At 46.7% G+C, this 23244-nt stretch overlaps 1 long non-coding RNA gene across 1 annotated transcript in view; it reads left to right on the plus strand.

Annotated features, from left to right (window-relative positions):
• Positions 1-406: 406 nt before the first annotated feature.
• Positions 407-23244, plus strand: part of LOC124607421 — a 1003590-nt gene continuing 980752 nt past the window's right edge. Inside the window, exon 1 of the long non-coding RNA XR_006978829.1 lies at positions 407-794. This is a non-coding gene — a long non-coding RNA (uncharacterized LOC124607421). The remainder of the gene's footprint in view (positions 795-23244) is intronic.

A 23244-nucleotide genomic window follows, 5' to 3' on the forward strand; every position in this document is an offset into this window, starting at 1 on the left:
TAGCGAGTAGCAGAGCCAATGTCGCGGTGTATTGGTCGCGATCGGCCTCGAAACTCAATTGTTGGCAGTATAGGTACCACCTCAAATATTTGACGGGCCGGATACCGGGGATGTCCGGTCAGCTATCGCGGGCCGGTTTCGGCCCGCGGGCCATAGTTTGGAGACCCCTGTCCTAGATTTCAAACCGCAGCGCTAGCCCCGAGGACGCCGAAAACGCGGCGGAGGGTGTAAACAAGCAGCGCGTGCGGCTGGACAACTCGCTCCGGACGGGCGGGCGCACCGCGGAGCAGACAGCAGACAGTAGCAGGTTGGCAGCGCGGCAGGAGGCGGAGGGGCGGCGCGTGGTGCGGCACGGCGCGGAGACGCTGTGTCTGCGGTAGGTTGGCACTCCTGGGGTTGGCCGCCGTCCCTGAGCTGGCGCAGCGCTCACACCAGTGCCAGCGTCCGCCCCGAGCAGTCGTACAGAAGCAACTGCCTGTGCAGCCGCTGCACTGCGTTGCTCTTTCCTCTCTGTCTCCGCGAGCGCGACGTTGCGTTTCGTCAACAGTGCTTCACGTCCCCGCCTAATCGTGAACAGTGCTACCGACTCTTCTCAGTGCAACGGTGCAAAAGATAGTCGCAGTGTTGGATTACAGTGCCCCCAGTCGACGCCAAGAAGCTTACCGAGTGCCTGGTAAGGCCGCCGGCTACATTTTCCGGCGCTGCGCTGGAGGCGTGTTTGGTGTACGAGGGACGACTGCAGAGCTTCGAGTGATAGTTCGTCGCCGACTGGTACTTGCAGAGGACTGTCACAGGTATGTAGAGAATTATAACGCCTTTTCGAATGAACTGTTGCATGTTTGTGACCGTAGATCGAATATGGCATTCTTTGAATCCTAAACGAATGTAAACTGTCGACTAGTCTGTTCCTCTTTCCGACGTCAATAACCGTAGCGCATGAAGTATACATGTGTGGCCAGTGAACTATCGATGGCAACACACGCTTACATCGTAGCGTCTTCTCGAGTCGCGCTGTATGATACATGAGAACAGGGCTGTATTATTGTCCCGCTCTTAACTTCTTATTAGCTGCTGTGCACGGAGGACACTGAAGGCTACCGTCTACGCGAGAAGCATCACGGGCGAACGCGTGTGTTGTAGCAATGTGGACAGCGACAGAGGAGTGAATGAAGCGTCGTCGCTGCCACGTGAGACGCCATTTCTCGGACGCTGTGCTTCGTGTATCGCTTTTACATTTCCCGCTTGAGTTAGTGTAATGCTGAGACCATTTATCGACTAGTTATTACCGTGTTTTCGCACAGATTGCGGGTTTGTGTTTCTCGTGTGAGGATATTTATGGTCGAAATGGGCGTACCTCCAGGTCTAGTGTTTTCTTCGAATCAACGCGTGAGGTGGTAAGAAAACAAGCGTCATAGACCAAACCTCCGCATACTTGGATAGGACTTCTGATGTCGATAAGCATCACATGATCGTTGCCTAAAGAGTAGGTACGCTGCGGAGACGGGATTCACACTGGCAGTACGTTCAAGCGCCTATCATTTTGACGTAATGCACCCAAATGATGCTGTGCTTCCTTTTCATCTTCGCCGCATGAGTTGTTGCTTCGCTTTTCGTTAATACATTGTTTCCGTGCAAGGAAGAGACCTGGAGGTATGAAGTACTTTTAATACGGTATTTTGGAAGATGAATGGTGATTTGTAAGTACCCTGTTAATACGTCGTAATACCGATGTTTAAATCATTTTCTCGCGAGAAAAACAGTGAAAAAACCATTTTTTTTTTCCTTTCCCTGCGAGCTTGGGGCGGGGGGGGGGGGGGGGGGGGGCTTGACCCGAGTATGGGTGCCCTTGTTTCCGTGCGATGTCAGACCCAAACAGCGATATCGTTTCATAATATGATCAGTGGTGCAAGGTCGACGTAAGGGCCTTGCTTCGCAGAATGTAATTGCTGAATGGCACCTTTACTGCCAAGCAAGTTAGTTCGATGGTTAAAGTACGGGATATGCATTCTAGAGCAGTGGGGTTCAAATCTCCTCCTTGCCAGCGGAAGTCTTATACGACGAATTTGCTGCCTCATTTTTGCCCACTTCTTCTGTTTCAGCGCTAATGGCAGACCGTGTAACTGTATTTTGTCTTTTAGACATTCTGATTTTCTTCGTTTGCTGCTGCGTGATATTTTCACGACAACGTGCTACGCAAAAAAAGATAGAGCACCACAGTGAGAACATTGCGAAAAGCGAGCGTGCGGCTCTTTGAGGTAGAGATCAACAGTCACCGCCCACGCAGTGACGTCGTATGCGCTATTTTGCGCTCTGCGTACTAGTCGGGATGGTGCTACGACAGACGCCCAGCGGCACAGAGCAGGTGAACGTACCGAAATGTTTTCGACGCTCGGTGGTGTGGCAACAATTGGTGAGACGCTGGTGTGATGGAGAGTGACGTCAGCGGAGGTGGTGGACCTCGCAGGCGGCAGCGTGGCCGGTGGCGGTGTCTAGTTCCCGAGCCGGCCGGTTTCTCTGCGGGTGAAAGCACGGGCCGGCTCGGCTAACCCAGTTGGCGGCGGGTGGTTACAACACGGCCTGAGCACCGCGCCGGAGGCTCGCTCGCCGCTGCGCCGCCGCCAGCGATCGATAGCAGACACGCGCCGCGAGCTGCGTGCAGTGCGTGCGGACGCCGTAGGCTCGCCTGCCTGCGTGCTCCATTTTGGCCGCCGCGTAAACAGTGGGCGGGTGCCGCGTGACGCAACAGCTGGAGCACAATCGCACTCCAAGAAGAGCTTCTCTGACCCAAGTTTAATTAACTCCACTTTGCAGATCTATTTTAGGTACGTCAGAGTGCAATTCAAAATGAAAAAAGTTTGTATTACTTTAACTTATTGATCGTACATGGTGCTAGGTCTTTAACTATACTAGTTTCGGAAAAGTATCGGATGAAACTTCCTGGCAGATTAAAACTGTGTGCCGGACCGAGACTCGAACTCGGGACCTTTGCCTTTCGCAGGCAAGTGCTCTACCATCTGAGCTACCCAAGCACGACTCACGCCCCGTCCTCACAGCTTTACTTCTGCCAGTTGGTAGAGCACTTGCCTGCGAAAGGCAAAGGTCCCGAGTTCGAGTCTCGATCCGGCACACAGCTTTAATCTGCCGGGAAGTTTCATATCAGCGCACACTCCGCTGCAGAGCGAAAATCTCATTCTGGAAAGTATCGGATAAAAGTTACGTATTAATGCCACCCTTCTTCTTCCGTACCTCATGTACGAGTTGTACGTAATGTGCACCAAAATCCTCGCCGGGCACTTGTGTATCATCTAATAATGGGCAGATACTGCAAAAAGACCAAGAAAATAATGCCTACAGGACAAATGCAAGACTGAAAAAGCACGTATGTCTACCGGAAAGGTACATACTGCCCGTAGAAAAATTGAAGGCGCATTTCGAGAAAAGAAGTTCTATCAAAATTAATAGTTAAGATACCAAAGCAAAGAACTGTGTAAGTGTAGGTACTTACGACGAGTGTATAAAAGGGAAACAAACTTGTACACTGAAGTGACAAAAAGTAATGGGATACCGATATGCACATATCCAGACAGCGGTAGTATCGCGTGCTCAACGTACAAAAGAGCAGTGCTTTGGCGCAGCTGTCATTTGTTTCCGCACGACGGGAATTAACAGACTTTGAACGCGGAGTGGGAGCTAGACGCATGGGAGATACATTACGGTAATCGTTACGGAAATCATGATTCCGAGATCCACAGTGTCAAGAGTGTGAAGCAAATTTCAGGCATAACCACCCCCACGGACAACCCAATGTGTCGGCGGCCATCATTTAACGACCGGGAGCAGTAGCTTTTGAGTAGGTTTGTTAGTGCTAGCAGATAAGCAGTACAGTGTGAAATAACCACAGAAATCAATGTGGGACGTACGACGAAAGTATCCGTTAGGACAGTGCGATGCAGTTTGGCCTCAATGGGCTATAGCAACGACACGAGTGCCACTGTTAACAGCCTCTTCTAAGCTGGGCTCGTGACCATATCTATAGGACCCTAGACGACTGGAAAACCGTTGCCTCGTCACTCGAGTCCCGATTTTAGTTGGTAAGAGCTGATAGCAGAGTTCGAGTGTGGCTTAGACCCCACGAAGCCATGGACCCAAGTTGTCAACTATGCACTGTGCAAGCTAATGGTGGAGAGCCCTAATGGTGTGGCCTCTGTTTACATCGTATGGACTAGGTCCTCTGGTCCAAATGAACCGATCATTGACTGGAAATGGTTAAGGTCAGCTACTTGGAGACCATTTGCAGCCATTCATGGACTTCATGTTCGCAAACAATGGTGGAATTTTTGTGGCTGACGATGCATCCTGCCACCGGGTCACAATTATTTGCGATTGGTTTGAAGAACGTTCTGGACAACTCCAGCCAACGATTTGTTCACTCAGATCGCCCGACATGAATTCCGTCGAACATTTACAGGACATAATCGAGAGGTCAGTTCGCGCACGAAATACTGCACCGGCAACACAATCGCAACTATGGATGGTCACGGAGGAAACACTGCTGAGTATTTCTGCAGGGGACTTCCAGCGATTTGTTGTGTCAACACCACGTCGAGTGGCTGCACTACACCGTCTAAAAGGAGGTCCGACGCCACATTAGGAGGTATCCCATGACTTTTGTCACCTCACTGCAGAAAGGAAGGAAGAAGTTGGTGAAGATGAGACTATAGAATAATATGATAGATCACTGAACGACTTATTTTGAAATAAGGCCCTTGCGATAGGCGACATTACCTCGATTGTTTAGATCTTTTAGAGAACGTACTATGAAAAAACTAATACACTGGTATGAAGGATGCACAAGACAGGTGAAATGGCCTGAGACCTCTAAGAGACTGTAATAATTCCAGTTCCAAAGAAGGTGAGTGGTGACACGTGTGAATATTACGGAACCATAAAGTAAGTCATTTTTCCAAAACGATGACACGATTTATTTCAGAAGAATGGAAAAACTAGTAGAAAGCGACCTCGTGTAAGATCAGTTTGGGTTCTGGAGAAATGTGTGAACACCCGAGCCCATACTGATCCTACAACATGTCTTAGAAGACAGACTGAAGGAAGATAATCGTTCACTTCCAGCACTTGGAGATTTAGGCAGTGATATTAACAATGTTAAATGAAGTTAGCAGGGTTAAAATACTGGGGGCGAAAGGTTATTTACAATTTGTGAAGAAACCAGAGAGTCGAAAGACATCAAAGGGAAGTAGCAGTTCGGAGGATAATGAGACAGGATTGTCCTTTATCTCTTATGTCGTTCATTTTTTACATTAAGCGAGAGATAAAAGAAACCAAAGAGAAATTTGGAGATAGAAGTAAAGTTCAGGGAGAAGAGAGAAAAACGTTAAGGTTTGCTGATGACACTGTAAGTCTGTCAGAGACAGCAAAGGACTTGGAACAACAGGTGAACGGTATGATTAGTGTCTTGAAAAGAGATTATTAGATGAACATCAACAGAAGAAAAACAAAGGTAATGAAATATAATCGAATTAAATCAAGCCATGGTGAGGGAATTAGATTATAAAATGTCACATTAAATGAGCTTGCTATTTGAGGAAGAAAATAACTGACTATAGCCAAGAGAGAGGGGATGTAAAATACTGGCTGAAATAGAAAGAAAAGCGTTTTTTGGAAAAGAGAAGTTCAACATCGAACATAACTTAAAATCTCAGAAAGTCTTTTCTAGAGATATTTGTGGAGTGTAACTTTGTACTGAAAGAAGCATTTGAAATGTTGTGTTACAAAAGATAATTTGACTAAAAGATGGGACGGGTTGATAGAATACATCCTGAGGCACCGAGGAATCTTAAATTTGGTAATGGATGGAAATGTATGAGTTTGTGTATGGAGGTGGGGGGAGGAGGAGGTGGTTCGACGGTAAGAACGGTAGAGGGAAAGCAAGGCATGGCTACTGGAAGGAAGCTCCAATCGGTGTGGGTTGTAATAGTTACGCAGAGATGGAAGAGGTTTGCACAGAACAAACTAGCGTGGAGAGCTATCTTCGGACTAAATACAATAGTAGCAGCAACGTTCAAAGCTCTGCAGCGTCATCTTCTGATCCTTACAGCAGTTTTCGTCTAAGTGTTGTAGCCTGCCGTTTACGTACGTCCTGGCACTAGTAACTGAACCGATCATTTTCACCGCACGATAATACCCTGATTATCTGCACACTACCGTAGTTCTCCTATACTCAGTGAGACAGTGACAAAATCTCTCTGTCTTTATAATATTTTTTACTATGCCAATGTATGTTTCGCAGTCGCAGCTCCAACATCAACGCTTCGGGTTCTTATGTAACTGAAATGTCACCACCCCAGAAACGCGTATATGTGGGACCTATACAGCTTTCTTAACTGTTGTTGACGAGACTGTATTGAAATGTATACTGAATAACATACGCAGACGTGTGTCGAAGCGTAGGGTACACACCTTCGAAATTGATTATTTCATTGTAATGTCAAATAGAAAAGAAATCAACTACATTCGCAGGTATGATACACACATCAAGAAAAGTTTTGCATCATCTCGGTTCCGAGAGTTCCGGAACCTGTACAGAAAATTGGAATAGAGATCAACATAAACATCATTTCCGCCCTTTTTATTACTCATGAAAAACATACATTGCATATTGTACCACCATACAACGAGACCTTAAGAGGTGGTGGTCCAGATTGCTGTACACACCGGTACCTCTAATAACCCAGTAGCACGTCCTCTTGCATGCCTGTATTTGTCGTGGCATACTATCCACAAGTTCATCAAGGCACTGTTGGTCCAGACTTTGCATCTCCTCAACGGCGACTCGGCGTAGATCCGTCAGAGTGGTTGGTGGCCCAGGCACGTTCGGTAGGGTACATGTCTGGAGAACATGGTGGCCACTCCACTCGATCGATGTCGTTATCCTGATGGAAGTCATTCACAAGATGTGCACGTTGGGGGCGCGTTTTGTCGTCCATGAAGACGAATGCCTCGCCAAAATGCTGCCGATATGATTGCTCTATCGGTCGGAGGATAGTATTCACGTATCGTACAGCCATTACGGCGCCTTCCATGACCACCAGCGGCGTACGTCGGCCCCACATAATGGCACCCCATAACATCAGGGAACCTCCACCTTGCTGCACTCGCTGGACAGTGTGTCTGAGGCGTTCTGCCTGACCGGGTTGCCTGCAAACATGTCTCGGACGATTGTCTGGTTGAAGGTATATGCGAAACTCATCGGTAAAGAGAACGTGATGCCAATCCTCAGCGGCCGATTCGGCATGATGTTGGGCCCATCTGTACCTTGCTGAATGGTGTCGTGGTTGTACAGATGGACCTCGCCATGGACGTCGGGAATGAAGTTGCCCATCATGCTGCCTATTGCGCACAGTTTGAGTCGTAATACGACGTCCTGTGGTTGCACGAAAAGCATTATGCAACATGGTGGCGTTGCTGTCAGGGTTCCTCCGAGCCATAATCTGTAGGTAGGAGTCATCAAATGCAGTAGTAGCCCTTGGATCGCTTGAACGAGGCATGTCATCGACAGTTCCTGTCTCTCTGTATCTCCTCCATGTCCGAAAAACATCGCTTTGGTTCATTCCGAAACGCTTGGACACTTCCCTTGTTGAGAGCCCCTCCTGGCACAAAATAACAATGCGGACGCGATCGAACCGCGGTATTGACCGTCTAGGCATGGGGGCGAACTACAGACAACACGAGCCGTGCGCCTCCTTCCTGCTGGGATGACTGGAACTGATCGGCTGTCGAACTCCTCCGTCTAATAGGCGCTGCTCATGCATGGTTGTTTACATCTTTGGGCGGGTTTAGTGATATTTCTGAACAGTCAAGGGGACTGTGTTTGTGATACGATATCCACAGGAGTTCTTGGAGCCAGGGGGTGATGCAAACGTTTTTTTTTATGTGTGTATAAGCTTTAACAAAAGTCTATGTATATTCCTATACAATTGTGTACGAATTACACCGTAACTTCGGAAACAACATTTATGAATGCTTTGTAACTGCCACAGATATAAGTTTCTGGCCTGTTGACATTGCAGTGAAGGGCCTCACGCAAGAATCGCATCCTTGATGATGGAGCTGTGACTGCGAAATGTACATGGACGTAATAAAACGCTACAAAAACGGTAGACGAATTTTGCTATTAAGCTTTCCATTTATATCACTGCCCCGGTTTTGCCGAGAATACGAGCCACTATGGCTGCCATAAAACTGACTGGGAACGTTGTAAAAACATTCGCCATGCCGGTCTTCGTATATGCTCGATGACACCCCTCCGCTTATTCTCTTAGTGGTCTACGATCATCTATCAGCCACATGAGATTCAAATACTTTTGTGACTGGAAAGTTCCCTGCAAACAGAACACAGCAAGTCTGTGTTGTTCTTAATAGAAAGAAATGTTCAGATAAAATAGTAGCTAGCGGCGTTCGGTGAGGATACGTTACAGGACCGTTACTGTCCACAGTACACCATCTGATGAAAAGTATCCGCACATCTATTAGTGATATTAAAACGGGCTGTGTCCGCCCATCGCATTTATGACCGCTCGAACTCGGCTGGGGATACATTGATTGAGGAGTCTCAGTGTCTGTGGAGGAATGGCAACGCATTCTTCGTCAGGAACCGAAACCAGAGGAAGCAGTGATGTCTGCGCCGAGGTCTGGAGCGAAGTCGATGTTCTGACTCAGAAACGTGTTCCATTGGGTTCAAGTCAGGGCAATGGATACGCCAGTCCATTTCAGGAATGTTATTGTCCAGAAACCACTGCATGAGAAACGCTGTGTTATGACAGGGTGCACTGTCGTGCTAATACGATCGTTTATTCGTCTACTGAATGTAGTGCACAATTTCATATCAGAGTGAAGACCTTTCTGTACGTGAAGAATACCTAACGAACAGCCTTACTAAACTTTATGAGTATTTTGAGACATGGCGACTGAGACCAAATGTTTCTAAAACCGAGGTAAGCGTGTTCCACCTCTCTAATCGCCTTTCATCAGCAAAGATCAGTCCACAATTCGACCCTCTTGGTACAGTGAGATACAACGAAAGCCCAAAATACCTGGGAGTCACTCTGGGCAGAATTTTAACATACAAAAAACACCTTTCCAACTTGGCCAAGAAGATACAAACTCGAGTGAACCTTGTGATAAAGTTGGCAGGCAGTACATGGGGAGCAACCACATCAGTCCTCCGAGGAGCATCCCTTGCACTGGTATACTCTGCAGCAGAATACTGTGCACCAGTTATGGCTCCGAAGCGCCCACGTAGTGAAAGTAGACGTCAAACTGAACTCAGTTACGAGAGTAATTAGTGGTGCTTTTACACATCTGTCCACCAGACCTCCGTCGAAAGGCTGCTCTTTACAACCTCTGTCAGCAAGTTTCTGAAAACAACTCGATCCCTCTTCATGACGATTTGCTATCACTGCCCAGGAAACGCCTCAAATCTAGAAGACCAGCATATGAAACGGGAGTCCAAATGCTATCCGCAGGATTCGACCTGGACGCAGAGTGTAAACGTGAGTGGCAAGCTACAAGAACCAGAAACCACGAACTTGTAGACAATCCAACAGTTCCAGGCTTCCACCAACCAAGGGAGGTGTGGGTGCAGTTAAACAGATATCGGACTGAAGAGGGTAGGTGCAAATGCAACATACACAAGTGGGGCTTTTCAAGTAACAGTGTGTGTGATTGTGGTGACACCGAAATAGTGAGCCACATTGTGAATGAATGTCCAATCAGACGCTTCCCTGGTGGCACCGAGAAGCTCCATCAAGCATCCCACGAGGCACTGCGCTGGATCGAGTCCATCAACATCCGAGTGTAGTCTGAGCCGTTTTAAAACTAGTGTACTGTATATAATTGCACATGTTCATTTTTATATATATTTCTTTGTTTTGCTAAATGTGTATTACTGTAATTGACGCATACGATAATAATAATAAATAAGTACACAATGCTGTAAAATGTGTTCACATCCTTCCGCATTTAGCGTTTTCTGACCACAGAAACACACGTACCTTAACACCACCCTTTCGTCGTGTTACAACGTGATTCGTTACTCCACGTCATTCGTTTCTACTCATCCACTGTCTAGTGGCGCTGCTCTACACACCACCTCAAGCGTCGCGTAGCATCGACTACAGAAACGTGTGGCTTTTCAGGAGCTGCCCATCCACTGTGCTCCATTCTTTTTAACTCCTTACGCACGTTGTGCTAGACCGACTGCTGGTAGCACTTGAGGAGTCTCGGGTGATTGCTTCCGCTGATCTTACGCAATGTTTTACAACTACACTCCGCAGTGCTCGACGGTCACACGAGTCTACTCGGTTTCGGCTTAGCTGTGTTTGTTCCTTTGCGTTTCGCCTTCACAGTCACATCATCAGCAGCCTACCCGGTTAGCGTCAGAAGGGTTGAAATATCCTCGACGGACTTGTTACTCAGGTGACGTCCAATGACTGGGCCACTTTTGAAGTCTCGTGACCGACCCATTCTCTGTTACTACTTCTGCAATGACAAACAACGCTCACCGCCTCCATTTACACTGCCGGGTCCGCGTCTCGTGACATCTAGTGGTCAATTTTGCATTCGTAGGGATGTCCGGATACATGTAATCAAATAGGCACATAGTATCTCCAAGATAAAAGCGACTCTGCTTTAGTAGTACGCATAATCACTCATTTTATTTAAAATCATAATACACTCCCGGAAATGGAAAAAAGAACACATTGACACCGGTGTGTCAGACCCACCATACTTGCTCCGGACACTGCGAGAGGGCTGTACAAGCAATGATCACACGCACGGCACAGCGGACACACCAGGAACCGCGGTGTTGGCCGTCGAATGGCGCTAGATGCGCAGCATTTGTGCACCGCCGCCGTCAGTGTCAGCCAGTTTGCCGTGGCATACGGAGCTCCATCGCAGTCTTTAACACTGGTAGCATGCCGCGACAGCGTGGACGTGAACCGTATGTGCAGTTGACGGACTTTGAGCGTTAGGGCGTATAGTGGGCATGCGGGAGGCCGGGTGGACGTACCGCCGAATTGCTCAACACGTGGGGCGTGAGGTCTCCACAGTACATCGATGTTGTCGCCAGTGGTCGGCGGAAGGTGCACGTGCCCGTCGACCTGGGACCGGACCGCAGCGACGCACGGATGCACGCCAAGACCGTAGGATCCTACGCAGTGCCGTAGGGGACCGCACCGCCACTTCCCAGCAAATTAGGGACACTGTTGCTCCTGGGGTATCGGCGAGGACCATTCGCAACCGTCTCCATGAAGCTGGGCTACGGTCCCGCACACCGTTAGGCCGTCTTCCGCTCACGCCCCAACATCGTGCAGCCCGCCTCCAGTGGTGTCGCGACAGGCGTGAATGGAGGGACGAATGGAGACGTGTCGTCTTCAGCGACGAGAGTCGCTTCTGCCTTGGTGCCAATGATGGTCGTATGCGTGTTTGGCGCCGTGCAGGTGAGCGCCACAATCAGGACTGCATACGACCGAGGCACACAGGGCCAACACCCGGCATCATGGTGTGGGAAGCGATCTCCTACACTGGCCGTACACCACTGGTGATCGTCGAGGGGACACTGAATAGTGCACGGTACATCCAAACCGTCATCGAACCCATCGTTCTACCATTCCTAGACCGGCAAGGGAACTTGCTGTTCCAACAGGACAATGCACGTCCGCATGTATCCCGTGCCACCCAACGTGCTCTAGAAGGTGTAAGTCAACTACCCTGGCCAGCAAGATCTCCGGATCTGTCCCCCATTGAGCATGTTTGGGACTGGATGAAGCGTCGTCTCACGCGGTCTGCACGTCCAGCACGAACGCTGGTCCAACTGAGGCGCCAGGTGGAAATGGCATGGCAAGCCGTTCCACAGGACTACATCCAGCATCTCTACGATCGTCTCCATGGGAGAATAGCAGCCTGCATTGCTGCGAAAGGTGGATATACACTGTACTAGTGCCGACATTGTGCATGCTCTGTTGCCTGTGTCTATGTGCCTGTGGTTCTGTCAGTGTGATCATGTGATGTATCTGACCCCAGGAATGTGTCAATAAAGTTTCCCCTTCCTGGGACAATGAATTCACGGTGTTCTTATTTCAATTTCCAGGAGTGTATACTATTATTAATCGCAACAGTTTGCAAATCACGAGATATGTTGAAAATGGTCGCAGTGCACCTCCTGTGCATTTTTATACTCGTAAAATCCTATTCAAACCCACCTTACGTGGAACTGCAACATCGTCCGCACCGATAGCTGATCCGACCCGGAGGAGAATTTTTCCTTCTGTTTATAACATTTTACAGTTGTCGACAGAATTGTAATGTATAGAGAGGGGTGCAATACATTTCATTTTTACGTTTATCGTTAACTTATTGTATGATACACTACAAATGACTGACGAGTAAGAAAATAAGTAATCACTTTCATGTAGAAAAACTGGTTGTAGTTTGTTACAAAATGTTGATGCTGGACAAAGGAATGTGGACAAAGAGCGATTTGTTAAAATGATGAGAATAATAAATTACATCTACATCTACATGACTACTCTGCAATTCACATTTAAGTGCTTGGCAGAGGGTTCGTCGAACCACAATCATACTATCTCTCTACCACTCCACTCCCGAACAGCGCGTGGGAAAAACGAACACCTAAACCTTTCTGTTCGAGCTCTGATTTATCTTATTTTATTTTGATGACCATTCCTACCTATGTAGGTTGGGCTCAACAAAATATTTTCGCATTCGGAAGAGAAAGTTGGTGACTGAAATGTCGTAAATAGATCTCGCCGCGACGAAAAACATCTTTGCTGTAATGACTTCCATCCCAATTCGCGTATCATATCTGCCACATAATGTCATACAGAAAAAAGAGGTGGTCAGCGCGACGGAATGCCGTGTAAAGGGGCCCGGGTTCGATTCCCGGCTGTGTCGGATACTTTCTCCGCAGCCGGTCGGAGATTTTCTCCGCTCAGGGACCGCGTGTTGTGTCGTCCTCATCATATCATCCTCAAAGACACGCAAGTCGCCGAAGTGGCTTCAACTCAAAGGCTTGCACCAGGCGACCGGTCTACCCGACGGGAGGCCCTAGCCACACGACATTTCATTTCACTCCAACATCGTCTGTTTCAGTTTTCCGGCGTAAATTTTCCTTCAGTAAGTCTATCGTTTCAGGATTGTTTTCGCGTACTGTGAGGATTGTCGGCGGACCAGTAGTTATTAGACCGGCTGTTCATATTGCCTGAAAGGTGAAACTGAGCTTCATCACTGTTGAAGTAAAAGGTCACTTCAATTTCGGCATCCGCAACCTATTTATGCAACCATTCGCATGGTTTAACCATCTTTTTTTTATCAGTGGGAAGAATGCCTGATAATAAGAAACGCGTCATGATTTCATGTGTAACCACTCAGGCCGCGCGGAGTGGCCGCGCGATTTGAGGCGCAATGTTACGGATTGCGCGGCCCCTCCCATTGGAGGTTCGAGTCCTCCCCCGGGCATAGGCGTGTAAGTTAGTTTAAATAGTGTGTAAGTCTAGTTTGGTCCCTTAAAAATTCACACACATTTGAACATTTGTAACCACTCCAATACAAAATGACAAGACATAGGCTACGGTTAATAGCTGTCTCTTAAGAAAGCGTCGCCGGCCTTTGTGGCCGAGCGGTTCTAGGCGCTACAGTCTGGAACCGCGTGACCGCTACGGACGCAGGTTCGAACCCTGCCTCGGGCATGGATGTTTGTGATGTCCTTAGGTTGGTTAGGTTTAAGTGATTCTAAGTTCTAGGGGACTTATGACCACAGCAGTTACGTCCCATAGTGTTCAGAGCCATTTGAACCATTTTCAAGAAAGCGTCCTGACAGGTTGTTTTCAGGTTAGCAATAAGTATCTGCTAAATGTTTTCAACTGCTTTCAGAGTTCGAACTGAAGGCTTGCGATTACAGTCGTGATTAGAGAATTCGCCACTGGACCGCCATTGGGTTATCCGCTTTAGAACAGCACTTTTTTGCAGACCTATTCAAATTCCGGATTGGTTCACGAAAACATGTCACGGGTCTACTTAGATGGAAAAGTAAGGATGTGCGCTTCGAGTATACATACTTTTTAATACACAGAATACGGCATAGTTTACTTGAGTAACTCAGAAAACGACGAAAAGACGCTCACAGGATCTTCAGGCAACAACTAAACCTGTGACTATTAACCACGACCGTCGCATGATTCCAAGAACAAAAAAATGGCTCTGAGCACTATGGGACTCAACTGCTGAGGTCATTAGTCCCCTAGAACTTAGAACTAGTTAACCCTAACTAACCTAAGAACATCACAAACATCCATGCCCGAGGCAGGATTCGAACCTGCGACCGTAGCGGTCTCGCGGTTCCAGACTGCAGCGCCTTTAACCGCACGGCCACTTCGGCCGGCATTCCAAGAACAGTTGAGATGGAAACAGCAAAATCAGAACGTGTTGTTTACGGGGTGGAGTCGCTTTTATCTTTGACGTGCAGTATATAAATAATCTAGTCTCGTCGATATCATTGGAGGCTCCTTGAGACCGCGTGCGATGCTATTGTGTACAGAGACAGTCGCGAAATGCTGACCAATACCTGCTGATGGTCGGCGCTTGGTGCAGCGACTGGCAGTTGACCTTCAACATATATAAATAAAGCTTACTGCACACACATTGGCAGAATGATCCGTTATTGTTTGCTTACACGATTGCTGAACATTAACTCGAAACAGTCATATAAATGAAATATGTGGGAGTACATGTACAGAGCGATTTAAAGTGGGCTAAAAATGGTTCAAATGGCTCTGAGCGCTATGGGACTTAACATCTGAGGTCATCAGTCCCCTAGAATTTAGAACTACTTAAACCTAACTAACCTAAGGACATCACACACATCCATGCCCGAGACAGGATTCGAACCTGCGACCGTAGCACTCGTGCGGTGCCGGACTGAAGCGCCTAGAACCGCTCGGCCATTTAAAGTGGGAGGTCCACATTAAACTACTCATAGGAAAGGCGGATGCAGACTGAAATCCATTGGGAGAATCTTCGAGAAGTGTAGTCTAACCACGAGAGAGGTAGCTTGTAAAACCCTCGTCTGACTGATACTTACGTACTGCGCATCAGCTTGCGACCATAACAGACGACAGAGTAATAGAACAAATCCAAAGAAGAGTTGCGCGTTTCGCCACGGGTTTAGTGGCACATGCTTCAAGATCGGTATTTTGCATAAGCGTACGGTTAGCCGTTAAAATTGCGAGAGCGTACGTTTGTAGAAGTGTCAGGCAGTGTATTGTTTGCCCATACGTATATCTCGCGAAAAGATCATGAAAGTAAAATTGCAGAGATTCGAGCTAACTCGAAGGCTTACCCACACTCTTCTGCGAACCATATGCGACTGAAGCAGGGAAAGGGGAAGTGACAATAATGTACAAAGTACTCTCAGCCACACACCGCAAGGCGACAAGTGGAGTGTAGACGTACATGAAGATGTTCTGCTAGTTGTATCTTGTTATTCAATTAGGGCATACTATTTTCTTCTCCATTGTGTTCGAATGGTGACACGTACGAATATTTGTCATTTTATTCTCTGTGTGTCCATAGTACACACATAAGGCCACATTTAATACCCACATTTATTTCGGAGTTTCGATTCAAACCCCCTACCACGAGACGGTGGAGTCCGACAGTGTGCCCTATTAGTTCTAACAAGCGTTTCCCAGAGATGCTCTTTTGCAAACGAAACATTGTTTCCCCATATTCTCGCGATGTATCGAAACCTGGCGTCCAATTTCCTTAAACCTAAGACATAACCTTCATTCCACGTCGTGTCATCATCCTTTTTTACTCACAAGTAAATGTGTGACAACCACAGACTCCAGTTGTTTCATCAAGCGTGTAGTCACAGACGCAGCTTGACGCTTCACCCTGAATAATACCAGAGTTTTTATGCAACATCTCTGACAGTGGAGTAACACTATCGGTTAATTGCCAACGGCCTTGCCACAGTGCCGGCAGGTGTGGCCGAACGGTTCTAGCCGCTTCAGCCTGGAACCGCGCGACCGCTACGGTCGCAGGTTAGAATCCTGCCTCGGGCGTGGATGTGTGTGATGTCCTTAGGTTAGTTAGGTTTAAGTAGTTCGAATTCTAGGGGACTGATGTCCTCATATGTTAAGTCCCATAGCGCTCAGAGCCATTTGAACCTTGCCGCAGTGGTAACACCAAATCAGCGATGTTAAGCGCTGTTGGGCCTGGCTGACACTCGGATGGATGACCCTCCTGGACTGCTGAGCGCTGCTGGCGAGCGAAGTGCACTCAGCCCTTGTGAGGCCAATGGAGGAGCTACTTGACTGACAAGGAGCCGCTGTGGTCACGGATACTGACAACGGCGGTCCTTCGGTACCACTGGGCCTTCCGAGGCCTATTCGGACGGAGCGTTTAGTTCATCGGTTAACTCATTAGCATAAAGGATGCCCCAGAAGGAATGGTCAGTATTCAGAAATATGACATGAATGCTTTTTGAAGCAGAAAAACATATCGACATATACCCTATTCCGAATGGTTTCCGTAATTGAACATATTTAAAGTACATTGTTATTTACGAAACAGATAGCTATACGGGCATCTGGTTTGAATCACAGAATGCAGAAAGTTGTGCTGAATAATTCAAATGATGTTGGAAAGGTAGAACATTCTAGAGACTGGAGAAAAATGACATTCATATTCCTGTGTCAAGCGGACATCTCGAGCAAATAGACTAAAAGCAACGAGGTAGGTTGCGCTAGAATTCAACGTCAAAGAGGTCGGGTGGGTAAGACAAATACGTACGCATCACTCGCTCAAAAACAAATAAATGTTCGTTAAATGTGATCTGTCCGGGAAACCATTCGCATTAAGGTATATGTGGCAGTTTATTTTATCAGTGCTGCGATTCAGCTAACTTTTGTGGGCTGCGCACGAACTTCTGGCGGACGTCGCCTACCTGCCTGTTAGAAATGCACGATCCTCTTCCAGGAGTTCACATACGTCTCCAGTATCTACATCCTGTCTTTGCCACGCATTTATCCGCGTGACATCTGCTCCTTGTTTGTGATACACACGCCTGAACTACCTTCGTACCACAATAAACGACGAAAACTGAGCATAGCATAGCACCATTTGCGCCTTCTTCCAACCGTGTCGTCTTCGTAACAAGACTTCGCCTAAGTGTGTCACATACACAATGAATTGTGTGTGTGAGTTGCATGATGGCATCTGTGTTAGTTTTGACTCTAGAAAACAATTAAATTATTTGTCCGTGTTTGCTAGGTTACTAGCGGTGCGAAGCAGCCTGCAAATTTCTTTTGTCAGTAAAATTATGGCATTACGAGCCAGTTTGCTGTCTTAATAGCATACGTGAGTGGTGTACCTAGCAGTAGTGTTTCACCATATCCAAGACGATATGTCGTCACGTCGCTTACTGCAACAAAAACACTGATTTTTTTGCATGCCAGAAACCCAATTTCAAATGCAAAAAGCGAGGAAATCTGTCTGATACCGACGATAGCGTAATCATTAAAACGCCCGGAGGATGTTCATAAAAGGTCAATTGAATTATAAACGCTGCAGTTAAATGAATGGCTACAATGACACGAAATTCTATAGGCGAAAACTGCTCAGTAATGCTGATTCATCAATGCAATGAATACGTCGTGACTAATGAAAATTTGTGGTAGCGAAACTTTGACTCAGGCATCGAGATGAGCTATTATAGGCAAATTGTTAAGTTAAATAGCAGCGAAAATAAATAAATTAGATTGCCAATCGTTGTGTGGTACAAAATTTTCATTAATCACAACATAGTCATGAACCAGAGGGTCGTTGATGCAGATCCTTTTTTGTTAGTTGAAAATATCAGTACACGATTGGGAGTGTTCAGAGAATCTAAAAAAATACTTTTCTTGCTAAGGCTAGAGTTAGACCCACTAACATGTTTGTTAGAATCAACTATAGGGAAAGTTTACCGAGCGAGGTGACGCAGTGGTTAGCACACTGGTGGACTCGCATTCGGGAGGAGACGGTCATCCTGATTTATGTTTTCCGTGGTTTCCCTAAATCACTTCCACCAGAAGCCGGGATGGTTTCTTTGAAATCACCGGCCGACTTCCTTCCTCATCCGTCCCTAAGCCAATGGGACCCATGACCTTGCTGTTTGGCCGGCCGGGGTGGCCGAGCGGTTCTAGGCGCTATCTGGAACCGCGCGATCGCTACGGTCGCAGGTTCGAATCCTGCCTCGGGCATGGGTGTGTGTGATGTCCTTAGGTTAGTTAGGTTTAAGTAGTTCTAAGTTCTAGGGGACTGATGACCTCAGAAGTTAAGTCCCATAGTGCTCAGAGCCATTTGAACCATTTTTTGAACCTTGCTGTTTGCTCCCCTCCCCGAAATCAGCAATATAGGAAAGTTCCTTTTTTTATTTTTGGTGGGTCCGATTGTGGAAACATAAAAGGTAACTGCTGTTTAGCAAAAGATGCAACAGATGGTAAAATTGTGTAACACCACGCTTTTAAACATATTTTTAGTTAGATTTCATCAACAAAAACATGCATCTCGCAGAATTTATTTATCGGTATAAAATAATTTTCTCTAGATTTCTCTGTAATACATGAACAAGCCATGTATGTGCAGCACTTTATTTATCGTAATAAACGACGTTGTGACGTAAATGTGATCTCCATCATGCATGCTAGCGGAGAAAAATATTTCTTTCTAAAACGTGTCCAGAATTGGAATGCTGGCAGCTGGCTCAGCGAAAGGCTATACTTCATGGCGCTTACGGATAATATTTGGGAGCTAACCTAAATTTATTTTTGTTCACATAACAGATAAAATTATCAGATAACTTTCTCTTTAACATGTACTGCTTTTTCTGGTGCGAAATGATTTTTTTTCCTTGCTTCAACTCTCTTTGCCGTGTCAGAAAAGGTAGTATAACTCCTCGCCACTGATGAATTACTCAGGCAACAATGTGAACGAAGGCGAAATAATAAAAACGCCCTATCTGATTTGAGACATCCTTCCTTGCCCACCAGATCAGAAGAACATGACTAGTTAATCGCGGTTCTTTACTGTGTAAATTTAAAAAAAAACTTCTTCTGTGTGTTGTGGTATTTTAATCCATCCCGCATCTGGAACAGTAGGACCAAATTAACCTAATTCGCTGAGGTGGGGTCTTCTCCTAGTCATACCTTAAACCTCGTCGTCAATGTCCACAACAACAGAGAATATGAAGCGGTTATTGGGACCAAGCGCAGAAGTAAAGAGGTCGTGATGACGTAGCGGGAAATAGCGCTACACTCCCACACTGGAGGTACCGTGTTCAATATCTCGCACAGCCCAGGTCAGCTTAGGCTGCTATTGAACTGAGTGCCGGGGATCTTTCCCGGACGGGAAGATGGGCCCGCCATCGCCGCGGCACTACATGCTATCCGCCGAGAAGCCCGGCCACACGCCATAGGCTTTACCTATTACCAGCAGTAAGTTAGACTAACGAAGAAAAACGTTTACAAAAATAAGAGTCTCGTAAGCAGGAAATGGGAAAAGCGTTCTCAGTTTAATAGCACAGTAACAACCGTGGTCGTCCGAAGAAATTTTTCTAAGAGGGATGAACATTCAGAATTTGTCAGTTGTTATATAACTGATTCGGCGAGTCGTATCGTTCCCCAAGATCTAAATTTGACAAGTAGTAGACAGAACGTGATGTATCTTACAACATATATTGTTATTATCTTATTATTTTTATAGCGGATTACTTTTTTACCTCGTGCTGGATATCAACAAAAATTGGCCATTAATGCCGCTTGAAGTGGACAAACAGGAAAAAACATTTGAAAAGGGGTTAGGCCTCCTCAGCTTCGATGCCACTGTAACACTTTGTTTGCCTATAAAACTTTATATTTGTTCATATAATGGATTTGGTGCATTACTTGCATAATTTCTAATTTTTAGTGCTGACTGCCGCAACTGAAGGTGGAAAAAAAACGTACAGGGTGCTCAGAAGCAGTCTAAAAAGCTTGTAAGGTTGTTGCATGGTTTGTTGTGCTGAGAAATAATTCTTAAGAAAAAAATTCTATACGTTTCGCCGTTTCCGCGTTAATTAGTATTGAAGTTGGGTGCGCGAAGTCAAGCGGCCTGCCGGATACAATTAGTATCAGGTGTTCTCGTAGTGTAGACGATTCCCGCCAGGATAACCGAGAGCGCTAACGCGCTGCTTCCTGGACTCGGGTAGGCGCGCTGGCCCCGGATCGAATCCGCCCGGCGGATTAACGACGAGGGCCGATGCGCTGGCCAGCTTGGATGCGGTTTTCCACATCCCGCTAGGTGAATACCGGGCTGGTCCCCATGTTCCGCCTCAGTTACACGGCTCGCAGACATCTGAACACATTCGCACTATTCCATGGATTACACTCGACGCACACAGTTGGGGTGCATTGATTCCATCCTGGGGGGCGGGGATACGGTGTGGCGGCAGGAAGGGCATCCGGCCACCCCTTAACCATTAACATGCCAAATCCGATTGACGATGGCTGACCCTGCGTAACTGCGGAACAAGGCTCTAGCGATAGACAGTTCTCATAGTGGAGACGATAGCGCATGAGACTGCTCCGCCTTTGGCTCGGATTCGATCATTACTACCATCCCATGTCCAATTTTTGTATCGTTCTCTTGTTCCGTTATAGGAAACCATACGAAGAACACGTTTGGCGACGTCGTTTCTGGCGGGGCGCTTGAATCTGTACGCACAACGGCCTGACTGGCTAACTTCATGCTAATTAACCCATAAACAGCGCAACGTATCGACTTTTTTTTTTCATGACAATTATTTCTCAGTACAATCTACCCTGTAACATCCTTACAAACTTTTCAGACTGTTTCTGACTACACAGTATATGCGACCATAGGTTCACGTATGCCCGCATCTCGTGGTCGTGCGGTAGCGTTCTCGCTTCCCACGCCCGGGTTCCCAGGTTCGATTCCCGGCGGGGTCAGGGATTTTCTCTGCCTCGTGATGGCTGGGTGTTGTGTGATGTCCTTAGGTTAGTTAGGTTTAAGTAGTTCTAAGTTCTAGGGGACTGATGACCATAGATGTTAAGTCCCATAGTGCTCAGAGCCATTTGAATCCATAGGTTCACGTAGATGTACAAACCTGCAGATTAGTGTGGCTGTGTCCTTCCAAGTGTACTACAATAGCCCTGACTTGTCAGACGGAATGTAGAATCAACAATCCATAATGGAATTTCGTTTTCCACAGACAAATGCTAAACTATTTTTGTGTTTCCATTTTGGAGCAAGAGAAGGGGCGTCATTATGAGAATTAGGACAGATGGTGTGCGTACACTGTTGCCATGTAGCCGTATTTAACAGAATCCTTGGGCTAGGGTGTTGGAGCGACTTCTTTCTATAACTTGGTAAGGGCTGAACGAGGAAGCGACAGAAAACCAGTGAAGACATTATATCGCCACAGTTCAGGTCGACAACAGAACAGCTGCAGAACTGCTGCCGCACCCAGGAATCGGCGCTATTTCGTGTGAATAGAGTGACAACTAAGAAAGCCCAAGACATAGGAGACAATCTGAGTAGCCGTCTTAGATTGTTCGCAGATGATGCTCTCATTTACCGTCTTGTAAAGTCATCAGATGATCAAAACGACTTGCAAAATGATTTAGATAAAAATATCTGTATGGTGCGAAAAGTGGCAATTGACCCTGAATAAAGAAAAGTGTGAAGTTATTCACATGAACACTAAAAGAAATCAGCTAAATTTCGATTATGCCATAAATGACACAAATCTGAAGGCTGTAAATCCAACTAAATACTTCTACATCTACATCTACATTTACATTTATACTCCGCAAGCCACCCAACGGTGTGTGGCGAAGGGCACTTTACGTGCCACTGTCATTACCTCCCTTTTCTGTTCCAGTCGCGTATGGTTCGCGGGAAGAACGACTGTCTGAAAGCCTCCGTGCGCGCTCTAACCTCTCTAATTTTACATTCGTGATCTCCTCGGGAGGTATAAGTAGGGGGAAGCAATATATTCGATACCTCATCCAGAAACGCACCCTCTCGAAACCTGGCGAGCAAGCTACACTACTCTCTTGCAGAGTCTGCCGCTTGAGTTTGCTAAACATCTCCGTAACGCTATCACGGTTACCAGATAACCCTGTGACGACACGCGCCTCTCTTCTTTGGATCTTCTCTATCTCCTCCGTCAACCCGATCTGGTACGGATCCCACACTGATGAGCAATACTCAAGTATAGGTCGAACGACTGTTTTGTAAGCCACCTCCTTTGTTGATGGACTACATTTTCTAAGGACTCTCCCAATGAATCTCAGCCTGGTACCCGCCTTACCAACAGTTAATTTTATATGATCATTCCACTTCAAATCGTTCCGCACGCATACTCCCAGATATTTTACAGAAGTAACTGCTACCAGTGTTTGTACCGCTATCATATAGTCATACAATAAAGGATCCTTCTTTCTAAGTATTCGCAATACATTACATTTGTCTATGTTAAGGGTCAGTTGCCACTCCCTGCACCAAGTGCCTATCCGCTGCAGATCTTCCTGCATTTCGCTACAATTGTCTAATGCTGCAACTTCTCTGTATACTACAGCATCATCCGCGAAAAGCCGCATGGAACTTCCGACACTATCTACTAGGTCATTTATATATATTGTGAAAAGCAATGGTCCCATAACACTCCCCTGTGGCACGCCAGAGGTTACTTTAACGTCTGTAGACGTCTCTCCATTGATAACAACATGCTGTGTTCCGTTTGCTAAAAACTCTTCAATCCAGCCACACAGCTGGTCTGATATTCCGTAGGCTCTTACTTTGTTTATCAAGCGACAGTGCGGAACTGTATCGAACGCCTTCTGGAAGTCAAGAAAAATAGCATCTACCTGGGAGCTTGTATCTAATATTTTCTGGGTCTCATGAACAAATAAAGCGAGTTGGGTCTCACACGATCGCTGTTTCCGGAATCCACGTTGATTCCTACAGAGTAGATTCTGGGTTTTCAAAAACGACATGATACTCGAGCAAAAAACATGTTCTAAAATTAGGCTAGGCGCAAATTGAGACGCGTATAGCGCGTGTGGCGCGACGCAGCGCAGCGCACATTTTTGTAACATC

This window comes from Schistocerca americana, chromosome 3 (genome assembly GCF_021461395.2).
Source record: "Schistocerca americana isolate TAMUIC-IGC-003095 chromosome 3, iqSchAmer2.1, whole genome shotgun sequence".
NCBI lineage: Eukaryota > Metazoa > Arthropoda > Insecta > Orthoptera > Acrididae > Schistocerca > Schistocerca americana.